The 14,083-nt window shown below is 42.1% G+C and overlaps 1 long non-coding RNA gene across 5 annotated transcripts in view; it reads left to right on the top strand.

The window, feature by feature from the left end:
• Positions 1-14,083, top strand: part of LOC309534381 — a 43,259-nt gene that overhangs the window by 5,042 nt on the left and 24,134 nt on the right. The window contains exons 3-4 of one of the 5 annotated variants that reach the window (XR_014220657.1): positions 597-680; positions 10,696-10,777. This is a non-coding gene — a long non-coding RNA (uncharacterized lncRNA). Of the gene's footprint in view, positions 1-596; positions 681-5,350; positions 5,581-7,937; positions 8,777-10,695; positions 10,778-14,083 lie in introns of those variants that run through there. The other 4 variants (XR_014220658.1, XR_014220659.1, XR_014220660.1 and 1 more) reach the window with 4 other exon arrangements.

Raw genomic sequence — 14,083 nt, 5'->3', positions numbered from 1 at the left:
AGCACTTCACCTGAAAAGGGCTACTGCAATTATTTGATTTTCATACACACAGTGGCTGCTTCTGCCCCTTTCACTTGACTTGAAGGATGATTAGGCCAAACATCTGAGTCAGAATATATTTTTTTTGCAAACTCACATAATATTAGCAGGCATTTCATGGCAGACAGTCTTTTTTGTTCTTATTCTTATTCAAAGCACTGGATCAGAAAACAACGTATCCCAAGCCTCCTTCACGAGTCCTGGGATGTCATGCTCAGTATAACAGATCATTCAAAGTTTAAAACGGTCGGGTTTTGAATTAAATCAGTGTTTCAGGGGGAAATGATCTCCTCTGATCTGTGGGACAGATCTCGGATATGCTACTGAAACGATGAGTGCAGCAAGTAGCTCCTTCGTGACAATAATTGACATAACTAAGGCATTTTGAACCAGTGATTTCTTTCCCTCTCCAGAGCAGCTGTAGCAAACAATGCAGACACATTTCAGTTCGCTCATCAATGTTTAATGTTTGTTTAGGCTGCATTTGTAATAATCAAAGGGTAGCAGCAAAGTGAATTGGGTAAAAATCTTCTCAGCTGTATCTCCATTGATTTCAGCAGTTGCTCTGTCATACGCGATTGTTATAAAGGACTATGAGAAGAGCACTTGCACAGCACCTTGAGAAGTCTGGCATCATTGGGGTAAGTGCACGCCACATTTAAGAGCAGAGCAACAGGAACACTGAACAAGCAATGAGAAGGATGAGAAGTGAGGCTCTGTGGCGCAGGGTATATAAAACGAGGGAGGAGGGTTTGTGGCTTTTCAGCTGCTGAACTCCCATCATAGAATTCTAGAGTTGGAAGGGACCTCGAGGGACATCTAGTCTAACCCCCTGCAATGCAGGAATAATCTCCAGCAAGCACAGGCACTGATGAGGGATGATGGGAGCTGTAGTCCAACATATGGAGGGCCACAGGTTTGGCATGGGGGAAAATTTGCACCTCCTGAAAGAAATGCATTCTTTTCAATGTTGCCCTTCTCTACATTTTGCAATGCTGCCCTCCAGTGAAAACAAAATGGCCACACAAAGGTGTACATTGGGGAAATGTGTGCATAAGAAAAAATGTATTCATGGGAGAAAAGCACTAAAATGCATTATATTAAGCAAAACTGAATACAAATATATGCATATTATGAGAAATGTGCATTAAAGAGTTGGCTGTTGTTTTTAAAAAGGGCAACCAAACACTGGAGCAAAGCCACAACCCCAGATTGCTCACATGCCTCTCATGCAAATGTTACACCAATGCCCCACTTCCAAATTCTGGAGTAAATAAGGACACTTGGTCTGCTAGTGTGCCATACTTGCAATATATCTTTTGGTGGGGATCACACCTACCTCTCCAATTCTATGACTTTCAAACATTTGCAGAAGTGGAATCTCATTTTCAGTTAAATTAAATAGGACTTGGGTGTAATGCATAAAAGACCCATTAGCTTTCATCTGTTTTAAATTCTGTGTAGCTTTTTCGCAGGAAATCAAATGAAAAAGGGATTGATTGCCTATAGCATCTATCTTAAACTGCGTTGAAAATCTCACTGTGAGTGTGTGCTGTGACTGGTGACATCTATGTGATAGATTACAGATCCAGATGTGATATGCTGTATTTTTCAAGGTCTCTTGACAGCCTTCCTTGCACTCTCTCCATTAATCCAGTTCACCGAGCAGTTTCCAACAGGAACTATTTTTTAAAACTGCTGTGTTAAAGAATTGTAATCCTCTTTCCACCAAATAAGAAATTCTTTCCCCCCTTAAAAAATATTCCGGGCTGCGCATCAGGATGGCCAATAATTTCAAGCATCATTTTGCACCTTTGCTGTTCTAGAAGGGATTTCTGGTTATTGTTCCTTCAGTCAGATTGTCTCCTGATGGGAATTATGCCTCCCTCCTTCCTCTCTCTCCTGCCTCCCATAATTCTCTTTAGCTCTTGGCTATATACTTTCCCCTCCAATGCCTTACTTCCTGTTCACCTGCTCAGCTACAATAAAGCCACCAAATGTGGTGTTCCTAGTGTTGGAAGTACAACAGAGACCATTCAGTGTATGACTTAAAGGGCTATTTTTGCTATTAGTCTGGGTGACAGCATGCTCTGATTGTATGGAGATTCTAGTCAGTTGTGAGTTAGCTGTCAGTGAAAAAGACAGTTGAGATCTAGGAGCTGGAGAGGGGGGTAAAGTGGTTCTGAAGGAGTCCATACCCCACACCCAGTGTAGACCTGAACCCTGTAAAGAAGGGAAAACCTCTGGCTATTTCTTCTAGAGTTATATGCTGTTCTTAATCAGTTTTCCTCAGTAAAGTATTGTCAGTTTCTTTTCTCTCTGCTTTATTCCAATTGCTCTTTTAACATCCTTTGAGCCCTATTGTATTGTGAATAAGATAAATAGCAGATTGCTCAGCTTTGATTTTGACTTGTGTCCAGTTTTACAGAGCCTATGGAGGGCAGGGGGAGAGTCAGTTGCAAAAGAAATGCCATTTCCTAAACCACATTGGACTTGCTGCTTGCGAGAGCGGAAACTGGTGGAGCAGCTCTCCCTCACCTCTATCCCCACACTATTGGTACTTGGTTGTCCTTTTCACATTCTCCCCCCTTTTGGTTTCAATGGAAGGTAAAGGAACTATGCCAGCTCTGGAGGCTGCCATCATTTTTCTCTCTGGGGGGCTTGCATGGGGAATGAGAGGGCCTTGAATCACATGGATCAAAGACATTTCCCAACCCACTTCTGACACGTCCCTTTTCTTTCTTTTTTTTAAATATATTTATTAACTTTTCAAATTTATACAAAAAAGACAAAAAACAAAAAAACAAAAATTAAAAACACATATAATTTCATTCACTTGTTTTCTTTTAACTTATTTCTCGGACCTCCTCATACCTCCCCTTTTTGTATTCCAATTCAAATTATTCATCCAGCAAATCCTCACCCTTAATTTTCACTTAATTTTACACCTTTCTTTCTTCTTTCCCCCCCAATTATCTTAATCATTACAGCTGATAACCCCTTATTCAGTCCAACATCAATCTAGCATTCACTAATTTTATAATATTTCCCAAGATAGTCCTTAAATTTCTTCCAATCTTCTTCCGTTGTCTCTCTTCCCTGGTTTCGGATTCTGCCAGTCATTTCTGCCAGTCCCATGTAGTCTATCACCTTCATCTGCCATTCTTCCAAGGTGGATAGATCTTGTGTCTTCCAGTACTTTGCAATAAGTATTCTTGCTGCCGTTGTTGCGTACATAAAAAATGTTCTGTCTTTATTTGGCACCAATTGGCCGACCATGCCCAGGAGAAAGGCCTCTGGTTTCTTCAGGAAGGTATATTTAAATACCTTTTTCAGTTCGTTATATATCATTTCCCAGAAAGCCTTAATCTTTGGGCACGTCCACCAAAGGTGAAAGAATGTACCTTCAGTTTCTTTACATTTCCAACGTTTGTTATCGGGCAAATGATAAATTTTTGCAAGCTTGACTGGGGTCATGTACCACCTATATATCATTTTCATAATATTCTCCCTTAGGGCATTGCATGCCATAAATTTCATACCGGTGGTCCACAACTGTTCCCAGTCAGCAAACATAATATTATGTCCAACATCTTGTGCCCATTTAATCATAGCAGATTTTACCATTTCATCCTGAGTATTCCATTTCAACAGCAAGTTATACATTCTTGACAAGTTCTTAGTTTTGGGTTCTAACACTTCTGTTTCCAATTTTGACTTTTCCAACTGGAAGCCAATTTTCTTATCCAAATTATATGTCTCCATTATCTGATAGTAATGAAGCCAATCTCTCACTTGGTTTTTTAATTTCTCGAAACTCTGTAATTTCAATTTATCTCCTTCTTGTTCCAAAATTTCCCAATATTTCGGCCATTTGGCCTCCATATTGAGCCTTTTCAAAGATTTCACTTCCATCGGTGACAACCACCTTGGCTGACACGTCTCTTTTCATTTCCTACCACTGTTGGACAGTGGAGTAGTGATGGTTGCATGGCTATTTGAAGTCTCAGAACCATTTCCCATTTCATTGTACAATTAAACATTATACTTAACAGCTCCCTCTCTGCTTGCAGAGAAAGTGATCCAATAACCAATAAACACACTTCCTGGGAGCTTACAACTGCTCCATAATTTTCTTTTATATCAGCCCAGTATATTTCAGGTTCGGGCTCCTGTGATCAAGAACTTGTGACATTCCTATCATTGTGCTTCATACCATGCATCCTATTTCCTCTCTTCTCTCCACACCTCACCGTATTCCCTGTATAAAAAGGTAAAGGGACCCCTGACCATTAGGGGTTGTGGCGCTCATCTTGCTTTATTGGCCGAGGAAGCCGGCGTACAGCTTCTGGGTCATGTGGCCAGAATGACTAAGCCGCTTCTGGTGAACCAGAGCAGCACACGGAAACGCCGTTTACCTTCCCACCGCAGTGGTACCTATTTATCTACTTGCACTTTAACGTGCTTTCAAACTGCTAGGTTGGCAGGAGCAGGGACCGAGCAACGGGAGCTCACCTCGTCCTGGGGATTCGAACCGCGACCTTCTGATCGGCAAGTCCTAGGCTCTGTGGTTTAACCCACAGCGCCACCCATGTCCCTATTCCCTGTATACCCTGTTCCTAGAGCTCAATCTTGATCACTGAGATCTTCTGAAGGGGCACTTTGGATGGTCTCATATATCCCTTTGTTCAGGTGGCCTTTACTAGAGCCTTTAGTGTGGTAGATTCTGCCCTGTGCAAGTCCTCCTCTATAGAAGTTGGGCAGCAGTCACCCAGCTTTCTTTTCTACAACTTTTGAAAACTCTACCGCTTAGACAGAACGTTGGAATGTGATTTAAAATGAAAGAAACAAAACAAAAACCAACCATGTTTTTTACTGATGTTATTGTAACATTATGCTTTTATGTTGTATACCGCCTTGCTACAATTTTAATGAAAGTGCAGTTTCTAAATATTTAAATATAAACAAAAACATACAGTGCTTTTTGTAGCTGAGCTTTCTCTGAGAAGTCAGAATGTTCCTGAACAAACATTATTTTAATCGGTGACCCTTTGTTTCCAAAGCCATGATCATAATCACATTTATTGATTTCTGCACCGTTCCTATTGAACATCTTCATGAGAAAGTGCCACTAAACATTAACATCACTAAAGGTCATGCAAATATCAGCTTTTGCATTCATTAGAAAATAAGAATGTTAGTCAACTAGGGATGCTTGAGGAATTGGATCTTTATTACCTCCAATATGATCTGGAGGCAAAGGCAATCATTGTCTACTAACCATGAGGCTATGTTGAACTTCCACTATCAGAGGCTTTCTACCTTTGAATAGCAGTGCTGGGAATCACAGATGGGCAGAGTGGTGATGATCACATGTCCACCTTGCAGGCATCTGGTTGGCCACCTGTAAGAATGGGATGCCATTGGCCTGATCCAACAGGTACATTTTACATTCTTATGTCTTATGTTTTCAACTGACCTGAGTCACACATCCTGGACTAACACACAGGCGGGATATCCACCTTTTTCACTTCTTTGTATGTTGCAGCACAGTTCTTGGCTCAAAAAAATATTGAAATTGTGCATTTTTAGTGAAAACATTTCCAAGTTGCTCATTTAAAAACATAAATGCAAAAATGTGTAATGCAGAAACAAGGTGGGCATATCAAGACAGCGATAGCTCTGAGCTCACTAAGTAACAGATTCAGTAGCTAAAGAATTGAATGACATTGAGATTGGAACTTGGAGACCTGCTTTTACACCAATATGAATGATCAGGAGATAGACTCGAGGAGTTTTCCATTCTTGAATAAACCCCTTCAGATCCAAGGCTACTGATCATGGATGAGTATGCTGATAACCCAGTTGCTAACTTCCAAGGAAATAATTTCAGTCTGACACCTAATTTGTTCAAGCCCCTATGTAGCATCTTTTGATGGAACTCAGGAGGCTACAGGCAGACACTCCACATTCCCTGCCCCACAGTGCAAGTGGGAGAAAAAGGCAATAAATGATGGATTCATAAACACACTTGGAAAAGCAGTGAATGGGGGGGGGGTCCAAATTCCAATGATGATTCTTCTAGAAAGAGGTGTTGTACAGATAAAGTGAAGAAATCTAGCAGAATAATGAAAACAGAATCTGAATTGCAAGCAGGAATTCAAGCCAGCTTCCCTGATATCCTTCCCTGATATCCTTCCTTGCTAGTAGGTCCCATCTGCAGGCTACAGACAGAATTCCTGTCTCCAGTAACCCAACTAGTGCACCAATTATGGCATTCAAATCATAAACTTCCTTTTCCAAAGCATTGATTCTGCTAAGGATTCCCTCCGCTGTTAGTTGTGTCAAGAGAATTGGTCACGTAAAAGTTCCCATGGTGAAAGTTTCATTTTGTTGTGGCCAAGTCTATTATGCTACAATTGTTATTGCATATTGTTGAGGTTTTGTTATATGGAGGAAGCTGCAGTTGCCTGGAAGCCTATGTATCAACTCCTAACAAGTCCAAATAAACTAACTATTTAGGCTAAGCTTTCATTGCAGGAACATATTACGTATGTTACATTTCTTGCACAGTTGCCATTTAAGGAACTAGGGCAATTCATATATGATAAATTAATTGTATCTTGCCGCAAATGCTTTTCACTTAGCTCCATTTACCTTGCTCCAGTTGCTCCAGTTACTGATTCACAACAGTCCAGTATACATTTCTGGACTAAATTTGTTAATGGAGTTCTGGACGATTTATTTGAAGCACTGTGGGTCTGTGCTTGTGTGGCAACCATATCAAGACTGATATAACTGCAGAGTCTCCTTCAGTCGAGATGAACTTCTATTCTTTCCTTATCAGCTAAATGCTGAACACTGAGTCGAAACAGCTGCTCTCCCAGTGCCTGTCCTCCAATTAAAATATATGGCTTTTAAGTCCATGTAAAAGAAATGCGCTCCTTGCCTGTTGTTGCAATTATCAATAACAGCTGAGTCAACTGACTTTAAAACTATTCAAAAAACAACAAAAACAAATTAAATCAGACTGTGGAGCTAAAGGACAAGTAGTCTTCGTTGCCGCCACCTTCACCCGGAAGTCAGAAATGAATAATGATTTATGTTATGCCCTGCCCCTTTTTAAAATTTGCAAAATGGTGCAGTGATAACATGGTACAAAGGTTCTTCAGGTTTTTGTCGGGATTCAAAACCTTGCATATTTTGTTTGCTCAGATATGACAGGGAAAACAGTGTTTGGACTAGAAGACAAGATTTAAACAAGTCTGACCCAGACACCTAAAGGAACTTCTTTCACTGTACAGTCACACCTTGGGTTGAATGTGCTTCAGGTTGAGCATTTTCAAGTTATGCACTGCGGCAACCTGGAAGTAATGGAGCACGTTACTCCCGGGTTTCGTCGCTTGCGCATGCGCAGACACTCAAAATGACATCACACGCATGCATGGAAGCGGCAAGACACGACCCGCGCGTACGCAGTCACGTCTTACTTTCTATTCAGGATGTGACCGGGGCTCCGGAACTGATCCTGTTTGCATCCCGAGGTACCACTGTATTAAGATGCCCATGTATTAATATTAGCAGGGTGGCTTCATGGTTTCACCTATGGGTGGGGCACATGGAATGGTGGTAAAGGACAGAATAGGGCCTTTTCCATGGTGACACCCCAACTATGAACTCTTTGTTCCCTGAGATTTGGTTGGTGCTGTTGTCAGCTATCTTCTGACACTTTAAAAAAATAATAATCTATTTCCCCCAAAATTTTACCAGAAATTCACCATACCATCTTCAATTCTCTGAAAAACCCTTTTCTGTCTCGCAATCCCAACTGTTTGTGTGTGTGTGTGTGTGTGTGTGTGTGTGTGTGTGTGTTTGTGTGTGTTTTCTTTCTTTTCCAGATTCTCTGGGGAAAGTACTGCCACAACTGCTGATGCTAAACTGCTGTGAAAGTTTTTGAATGATGTTGACAAGAAAATAAAGCAAATCTTGCAGGGAGGAGCACACAGTGTTGGCTCAAAGAGCCCATACTGAACTGCAAGGAGAGTGACTTGACCTTACTCTATTTTTATAGCTGTAAGGAATTATTGCCTTCCCCTTAATGTCTGCCTGTGTTACAAGGAGAGACTTGTAGAGTACTGACCTTGTAGCTCAGCTAACCTTATCACTGAGTAATTATTACAAATGAGCTTTCATGGGCAGTGCAATTAGTTGAGACGCAGGAGTGCTGATCCCACAAAGAAAACAAAATGGCATTTCTGTGCAATTCTCAATAATTTCCCCTCCTTCATTTCCTCTTTTCTTTTGTTCTCCTTTTGTTCAATGTTATGAAGAGTGTCATTGTTTTCCACATCTGACAAAAGGGAGAGAGAGAATGCTACAAGCAACAACATATTGAGGCACAGTGGAGTCTGGTCCATTAGGATGAGCGGAGCCTTGCTCCACCCATGTTATTCTGTCCTCAGCCAGCTACCACCTGCCTGCCTTTAGCCCTTGCTGTCAGCATCTTTCTCCTTACTCTAAGGCCACGTTCACACCATACATTTAAAGCACTTTGATGCCAATTTAAACAGGCATGGCCTCCCCCAATGAATTATTTGTAGTTTGCAAAGCAACCATTCCCAGAGTTCTCAGGGCAGAGGGTTTGACTGTTAAACCACTCTGGGAACTGTAGCTTCATGAGGGAAATAGGGATCTCCTAGCAATTCTCAAGAAGGCTGATTGCCGAAGAATTGATGCTTTTCAAGAAGGCTGATCGCCGAAGAATTGATGCTTTTGAATTATGGTGCTGGAGGAGACTCTTGAGAGTCCCATGGACTGCAAGAAGATCAAACGTATCCATTCTGAAGGAAATCAGCCCTGAGTGCTCACTGGAAGGACAAATCGTGAAGCTGAGGCCCCAATACTTTGGCCACCTCATGAGAAGAGAAGACTCCCTGGAAAAGACCCCTGATGTTGGGAAAGATGGAGTGCACAAGGAGAAGGGGACGACAGAGGACGAGATGGTTGGACAGTGTTCTCGAAGCTACCAACATGAGTTTGACCAAACTGCGGGAGGCAGTGGAAGACAGGAGTGCCTGGCGTGCTCTGGTCTATGGGGTCACAAAGAGTCGGACAGGACTAAACGACAACAACAAAAGCAATTCTCAGCACTCTTAACAAACTATGCTTCCCAGGATTCAGGTGGGGGGACCTTGACTGATTAAATTGGTATCATAGTGCTTTACATGTATTGTTACACACCATCCCAATTTCCAAGTGATGTGAGGGGTTGCAGATTCACCTGCCAGAGTCTGTGTCTCCTTTTGGAACAGCGAAGCACCACAGAGACTTGGGTGTCTTTATGATACAGAGTTCTATTTACACATATATACAACCTGCACCTAGAAGGAGGGATTGTAGAGCATTCAGATCCTATGCAGGTTTGGCTTTCTCCTTAAGGGCAGCATTAGATTCAAAGGCTAGCAAAAAGCCACCCTCTGTGTCTCTTAGTCCCAGCCTACCATTCCAAGCTCCCATGGAGTTCTGCCCTTCCTTCCGCTTCTCACTGCTAAACAACTCCAGGGACCTCCTCGCAGCCTACATCATTCAGTGTTGAAACCCTTAACCTGGCCTTTGCCTCTGCCCACTAGCACCCAGAAGAAGAAGAAGAGTTTGGATTTGATATCCCGCCTTTCACTCCCTTTAAGGAGTCTCAAAGCGGCTAACATTCTCCTTTCCCTTCCTCCCCCACAACAAACACTCTGTGAGGTGAGTGGGGCTGAGAGACTTCAAAGAAGTGTGGCTAGCCCAAGGTCACCCAACAGCTGCATGTGGAGGAGTGGAGACACGAACCCGGTTCCCCAGATTACAAGATTACCGCTCTTAACCACTACACTACACTACACTACACTACACTACACTACACTACACTACACTGGCTCCCAGGAAAGAAGGAGCCTCACCCCCATTGACTGGCTTGCATACTGATGGTTTCCTCGATGGGCCATGCTAATGGATGAACTGGCTTGGCTCATAGGTAAAGGTAAAGGGACCCCTGACCATTAGGTCCAGTTGTGGCCGACTCTGGGGTTGCGGCGCTCATCTCGCTTTACTGGCCGAGGGAGCTGGCGTACAGCTTCCGGGTCATGTGGCCAGCATGACTCAGCCACTTCTGGTGAACCAGAGCAGCGCACGGAAACACCGTTTACCTTCCTGCCGGAGCATTACCTATTTATCTACTTGCACTTGACGTGCTTTCGACTGCTAGGTTGGCTCATAAGCATAACTAAATCCAGGGGGTTTCCATGTTTGGCAAAGTTGATTCTAACTTTTACTACATCCTGGAATTTAGGTGAATCGGGCCCCACACACAAACCCAATTTCCTAACAGTATGGTGTGGATGCGGCCTTTGTGTTGCCCTTGTAGAACTCAGCAGGTGGATGGGGACAAAACTAGAACTAGTTGTCTCTGCTTGTCACTGAATCTAGGTCCACTCCTCATTGGTTGTACCTGCTTTTGGCCTTCCTGCCTTCTGCACTGCCAGTCCTGATGGTCACTTGCCATCACTGGTCAGGCATAAATAGGGATTGGGGGAGGGTGTGAGGGAATAGGCATTTTGCAGCAATCTCACATCAGGAACACAGTGCACTCCCTTGCCTCTTCCAATGTCCTTCCAGGAGCGGAATACCCTGTATGAATTCGGAAGCAGATTTGGAAAATGACCAAAATCCAAGTGGAATTAGTTGGAGCCTTTCATGGAAGGCCAAAACAAAATCTATTTGCTTAGCAGCTGAGCTGTGGGGGGGGGAGTACTTATGTTTTTATTGTAATGAAAAGCATCCAACAAATCTGAGCTAAGCAAGGAAATATTTACAGTAACAGGAATTATATCAGCATGGTTTAACAATAGATATCTGTGATTAGAATAATTTACATAATGTTTGAAACTCTGAAATTGTCATAATTTTTGAAAACCTGAGAATAGGTGAAGAGCCTCCATGATAGGCCTCCATGCCAGGAAACTCTGGCAGCCATGTACAAAGCTCTCTCTATGGCATCTGGAAGAACTGTGTATTAAGTGGCACTATGCATCACCAGATGCAGCTTTGTCACGCTGGCCACGTGACCCGGAAGTGTCTCCGGACAGCGCTGGCCCCCGACCTATAGATGTGAGATGGGCGCACAAACCCCAGAGTCTGTCAAGACTGGCCCGTTCGGGCAGGGGTACCTTTACCTTTACCTTTATGCATCACCAAAGGCACCACGTGCGAGAGAGAATTTTGTTGTTGCCTTTGTTATTTCAGCTGCCTAAGTTTCATCTTTATGATCCTCAAATCTGCTGTTTCCATTATCTGACTACAATAAACAAAACTACAGAGTAGATTTTTAAATGTTGGCAGTCATTTGGATCATATTCCTAAATACTAAAAGCAAAAACATGAAGATGCATCACACCACCATGCTTTAACACTGCAGAGCGGGCTGTAAGTCATTGCTATTCTGCTCTATTTATAACTTCCGAATTAGGCATGTTTTCCTCATTCTGCTACCAAAGGAGATAAAGTCAGGGAAATCAGTCTGCCCAGCAACTTTGGCATCTTTATTTTAATTAACTTGAAGATCAGCTGAGGTTTTACAATGCACTTTGAACGTGCAAGCTCAGCTCTTGCAAGGCTTTCCCTAATTTCCATTGGCATTGCTTAGGGAATCTCAATAAAACTGGAAAAGAAGAGGGGAAAAGAGGAGAAAGGATGAGTTTTCAAAGGGGTAGGGAGGGTAGATCATCAGTGAAGACTGAAGAAAGTGAGAAAGGTATGGTGGCTTCACAAAAAACCTGCCTCATGCAGACTGTTCAAAATAGCTTCTGCACAACAACTGCTACAAGCAGTGAATCATTTGAGGCTTGCCACAAAGGGTGGTTCGCAATGAATAGTTTGAAAATGTCTTTGCAGTGTACAATATAAAAGCGACATGCATTAAACCAAAAATAGAACAAAAAACCAATAAAACAACAATGTAAAAACATATAAAAACAAATTTAAAAAATGATTCCGTGGATTCATACACATAAAACGTGGTCTGAAAAATCTGGGCAAAGAGAGAAGCCTTTACAGGGTGTCTGAAGCAACTTATGGTTGTTGCTTCACATACAGCAGAAGGGCATTCCACAGTACAGGGGCAACAGTGGAAAATGTCTGTTTCTGGCTGGATCTATACAGAAAAGAAAACGCTACGGAAAAAAATCTATAGAAAAAAAGCTCCCAAGGCAATCTGCCATTGATTTTGGATTCTGCTCTATAGCTCCATCTGCTGCCACATGTTTATAACACATTTTAAACACTATAAATTGACCTATGTAGCTGAGTCCTCTGGGTCACCGCCCTATGCAGTGTGCCATGAGTAGAATTTCACCAGATGGGCAGCTTAGGTGAAGACTGAAGAAACTGCATATGTGAAGAGGTTCTTCAACCATCCCTTGAAGTAAGAGAGTTGCTTTAGATAATTGAGTTGGTAAAGTAGGTAATTCACTTTTGTAGGAACTTAAAAAAAAGGCAATCACACCAGTCTTTGAACCTAACTTCCTTTTCTGTGGGATCTGGCTGTTTAGCATAACTCCTGCCTAAGATGCCATAACAACACTGCTGGCTTCATTTGATTTCCTGAGCTCCATAACCAAGAAGGTTGGCAGGGTAGTGGGGAGGGAAATATTAATTATTTGGAGATTTCCACTGTAACAGCAGGGTAGCCTCTGTATAAGCAATCAGCTATAATGGTAAACCAAGGGAAAGCCAACGTAGCTGGAAGATGGCAGAGAAATCTAGCAAAGCAACTCATTCGACACCAATTAAAATGCACAAGAAGCCATCATCCCTGTAATAATCTTTCTGGGGTTAAACCCAATCTGCCAAGGCATATTCATAATTCATTGACAATTGTTTTCTCGCTGCTGTTTAGAAGCCCACTGCAGCTGGAAAGTGAAACCATGAACATTGTGGTGACATGGTGAATTTGTGTGTGTTATCAAAGGGGGAGTGATTAGAGATAAACTGAGAGCCTTACATTCCAACATATAATCTAGTGAACCACAACTTGTTGTTGCCTTTAACACTTCTACTTAGTGTTAGAAAGGTTTTGTTGCTTCTCCTCTTCTTTTTATTTTTTTAAAGAGAAAAATTCAGGTTCCACGTAGGTTCAAAAGGAAACAATACAGACCAACCATACCCCATTTGTGAGACTGATTTTAAAATCTGCATGAAGTTCTTTCCTCTGGGAATCAAGGTGCCACCTGCCACCTCCCAAAATATTGGGTTTCCATTTCAATAAATATATTAGTTTGATATTCATATTTACAGAACAACAAAACACAGACCTCGTTTACAAGCAAGCAAGCAAGCAAGCAAGCAAGCAAGCGGCAGAAATAGAAATTCAAATATCCAAAACATCTCACTCCTTCTCAAAAGCCTGGTATGTCTTCGCTGTGATCAAAATGGCATCAATATCATGGTTGGAAGCACTTCAGAAGGTTCATTTGGAAGGCAAAGGGGCCACTGAAGAGAGAACCCAGTCATGGACTCTCACCCAAGATATCTCATTAGGCATGAGGACCACCAGCAGAGCTTCTCCTGCTGTTGTTAAAAGAGGCAAGTTGGTATGGGAGGAGGCCTGGGTCATTTAACACCTTACACTGTAATATTGACATTGGGCCCAGCTCCAGCTGTATTTTTCTTTTTGCGAGAAATGTTTTAAATAACTTGTGCTTCTCTGTCACAAAAATGATTAAGCAAACTTAGAATTAATTTCTCTCTCACATAGTTGGCGTGCTCAACAAGAGAGCTCTTTCCTTATCTACTTCCCAAGTATCAGGCTGGTTATACTGTAATTATACTGTATTAATTACTGTAATTTTTATAAGCATTAACCATCCCAAAGAAAAGCAGGGTTAAGGCACAGTACTGGTGGTGAATTAATATTCAAGGGAGACTAACCTGGCTGGCACTCTATATATTGGAATTTCTAAGCATTCCCCATTTATAGCATAAGGTGATGTTTGTTTATTTAGTCACT

Source organism: Podarcis vaucheri, assembly GCF_965113315.1.
Source record: "Podarcis vaucheri genome assembly, chromosome: 6".
NCBI lineage: Eukaryota > Metazoa > Chordata > Lepidosauria > Squamata > Lacertidae > Podarcis > Podarcis vaucheri.
Note: the sequence above shows the minus strand (reverse complement) of the source record. Positions and strands in the feature narration are given on the sequence as shown.